We start from the raw sequence: 4,091 nt of genomic DNA, 5'->3' as shown, positions 1-4,091 counted from the left end.
TTCGCAATCCGTTGAAAGACATTTCAACAACACTGCTGCAAATTCGAATTCCACCAGCTCCAACTCAACTGCTTCCGATCTAGAATTCGTGAGAACACAATATTTCTCGTACAGAGATTGACTGTATGGGCATTCACCGGATATCTCACCTTCCAAAGGAAGGATGAACCCAGAGGCTACCTGGCCCGATTACAGACGTGCCTGAAGAAATAGAATGTAAACACTTCCTGAATAGTAGATCTGATGATCAACAGCTCTGATACCATGTAGAAATTTTGAATAATTTAACACATATTCAACAGAGATTATCCTGATCATGTACTATTGCGGAATACATACACAATACATAAGCTCCTCTACGTTGATCATCAATATAGCAGCATTAATAACAATAAAACATCAAGAGCATTCACACATTAACATAGTATGTAACCCGGGGAAAGCATCTCGCTAAAAACCCCACACTATCTGTATATTAATTATTGAGACCATGTAACATTACAAAGTACAATGCTTATCACAAGCAATCTAGTACCAGCTCCACCTATTACACACAATACAGCTAAGATCTGATCTCCAAATCTATTCCACTGCTTGCCTGCCTCCACTGCTCAATACCTGCTCAAGAATGAATGAGAATGGTCTACCAAACTCGTATTTCACCTCCAAAGAATCACTCACAATGTGTAAGACGTAAGCAGAAGCTACAACTAGGCAAATACATGAGCAAACTCATTGGCATACTCAATCCCTTGATTGTGCAAGATCTGATGCACAACTATAGTCACAACTGATAGCAATCTGATTCTCTAACACCTGTCCCTGCTGAATTGAACATTCACTGACATGAAACTGAGTTAACTGATGTATTCTATAGTTGTATTATGAGTTAATAATTAGTTTAACAACTCATCATTAGTCTATTTGCAGTTAGACTAACTACAACTAGTTTAACCAAGTCAAACTGAACACAACTCCATCAACTCCACAATCAACTCCACCAAACTCAACTGATTGAGTTCTAACTGAAGTCATGCATGCAACAACTCAACTGACTCATAAGAAAAGCGTACTTCACAGCTGCATGGGCCACATCTGTAGCTCAAACTGAAGTGCTCCAAGAGAATAAGATCAAGTTTATAGTCCAAATATTATTATGAGACAATAATATTTGACTTTTCTATTTTTGACAGCCAGTCTAAAAATAGACTTTGATCACCCACACTGTGGTCACCCACACTTTGGTCACCCACATTGTGATCACTCACACTGTGATCACTCACACTGTGGTCACCCACACTGTGATCATCCACACTGTGATAAAAAATAGAACTTGCGCCATAATTTGCCTGCGGGCCCACTTAGTGAAGACGACTCTTTTCACTAAGCTCCATCATATTGTTGCAATCTAAACAAACATTCAATGGAAAATTCTACAAATGCAACGTGATTTGATACCAAATTATATGATCTAAAATGATCATAGACTAAAATTGATGTAGAATTGATTAACCATTAATGAATTGAATGTTAGCTGAAAGTGCAGAAATTGAGAGAAAACTGCTTGAGAAGAAGACTTTACAACAACTGATTAAACATAAGAAAGATGCATAACAGAAGTGAAAATAGTAAAAACACAACGATACTAGACAACAAAGTTGATTACGGAGTTCGTCCCTGATGGACTACATCTCCGGGTTCGCTTTCAAGATGGGCGACCGCTTTATTAGGATTGAAACAATAGAGGTCGATTACATAGAGATTTGATCATACTAAATGTGCATGCAAGAACTTATGATCACTGTCAAAAGGAAGCTCTCTGAACCAGCTTTCCAACACCTGTCATGGTTCCCAATTCCGACTCTGGATGCTCCTGTTACACTGAAAACAAAACTGCTTATGACCTCTAGAATCTGCAAACAAAAACCAAAACCACTCTAATCTCCTCCATGGACAAAAACTGCCTCTTATAGGCCTACAGGTACATAAAAACCACCTTTGGCTGCATTTGAGATGAATTTGGTTGATTATGGATAGGGTTTAGCTTCGATCTAGTTGTAAGGGGACACTTAGGATTAGGTTTCTATGCCTTCGCATTAGTTTATAACAAAAACTTATCGACAAAACCCAAAAATACATTGTAATATAACAGAACCCGCTGGTGGTCAGGTTAACCGGGCGGGAGTTGGACAACTCATGTAAGCAGGCGTTATCACCACAGTTAACTCACTGACAGTTTCGCTAACGATGCTCTGAGATCTAGAGGTTACCACCCGACGGTCAACACATGACCCTGTCACATGCCCGGTTCTACTGCGGTGAGGGCCCATGGTTAGATCTGGTGGTCATATGTTAACTATGCGGTGAAGTTCCAATTGCATGCCACCGTATCCATTGTGGTTAAGACTGCAGTCAATGCTACCCAACGGTCTATCCCTGCTCCAATCACATGTCTTATGACCTCTGATGTGGTTAGGCTACCCGCGTGGTCAGAGGTGACGGTTTATGACTGTGGGTTATGATTTATACAATGTTTTATATGTATTTAAGTCCTAGAGCTAATACAAATAGGTTTTGATGTTAGGTTTTTTGTATCAACACATAGTTTTGGTGTTGTGATAGGTTAGGACTTAGGTTTTAGATGGTTTAGAACTTAGGTAAAGGTTTTTAGCATTAGGTTCATGTGTAGTTTTGGTTTTAGATTTTAGGATTAGGGTTTAGATTTTACATTAGGTGTCAAATACCCATTTACAACCAATGTCACAATGTGACATAAAACCAAATGCAGATCATCGACACGAGTGACATTTACGACGATAACCTGACGACGAACCATATCGAACCTCTGTAACAGACTACACACCCATGTCAATGATCAACCTATGAATGGATGACAAAACCAAAATCCTACGAGGCAAATGACAAACACATGTCATCGACCAAATCCTGGTGGAACTGTCGATGAACACAAGTCAACAACCAGATACAAACCCATTACCATGGAAACCATAAACATCACCTTGATAACCTGAACCATAATCAACTCTGTCAAAACTGAACTGAATGTTGATGACGACACGAAACACTAACGATGACCTGTGCAACTGATCTGATGAGATCCTCCTGGATCAACTAGTTAGACCAACCATCGATTTTTCAGCTTGTCTGCATCAATCTGGGTTTATACCATCACTGATTACTACCTTAGAGTGCTAATTCTGGATTGTTTCTTGGAATATTTTTTTCTTTTTCCCATATTCCTTGCCCATCACGGGTTTAGCTCTAACAGTCGCGATGACATTGTGAGTTTTTACCTGTACAATCGCGATGGAAAAAAATTTCTTCACTGTTTGGTCACGCTGAAATCATCACTACTTTTTCTATACAAAGTAGTGATGATGACCCCGACCATCGCGGGTTTGCCTATGCAAAGTAGTGATGATAACCCAATCATCACAGGTTTGGGTATATAAAGTAGCGATGATCCTTGAATGTGAGAATTTTTAAGGTTTCTTCCTTAGAATCCAGTGTGTCTTGGCCCCTAAGGTCTTTTCCTATCCTGTATGCTTGGATTTGTCATTTTTTGATTGATTGTCTTGATTAATTTGCAAAATTTGTCTCATTGGCTTTGAAGTGAAATCTAATTGAGTTCTAGGGTTTCTAGTCAATTAGTCATCACTTGTTGCTTGTTTGTGTCGTTGAGATGTTTGTTTTGTTGATTGATTGAGTGTTGTTTTCTATGGAAATAATTGAAAACATCGTTTTGCATTTGTTTTAGCTTGTATTTCGAAATTTACTTTTCATGAAAATGCATTAGATTAGTTGCATTGAAAAGTTATTTTTTGAGATTCATCATTGAAAATAGATCACATTTTTCAGTGTTTGAAAGCTAAAAATTGTATTAGATGCATCAAATCATTCAAAATGGAAAGAAAAGCATAATTCATACAAGTGCATCCTTGTAATGTAAAACCATTTTGCTTTTGAAAAAGTTGCACTTATGATAGTTAGAATTCAAAATCATTTTTACTTTTGGAATTACATTTGGAAGACGAAAGTGAAAGAAATTTTCATTGAATTGAATTGATTGC

This window comes from Pinus tabuliformis, chromosome 3_2 (genome assembly GCF_031772625.1).
Source record: "Pinus tabuliformis cultivar Carrire ecotype Pingquan chromosome 3_2, CPIR1, whole genome shotgun sequence".
In the NCBI taxonomy this organism is placed as follows: domain Eukaryota; kingdom Viridiplantae; phylum Streptophyta; class Pinopsida; order Pinales; family Pinaceae; genus Pinus; species Pinus tabuliformis.
Note: the sequence above shows the minus strand (reverse complement) of the source record.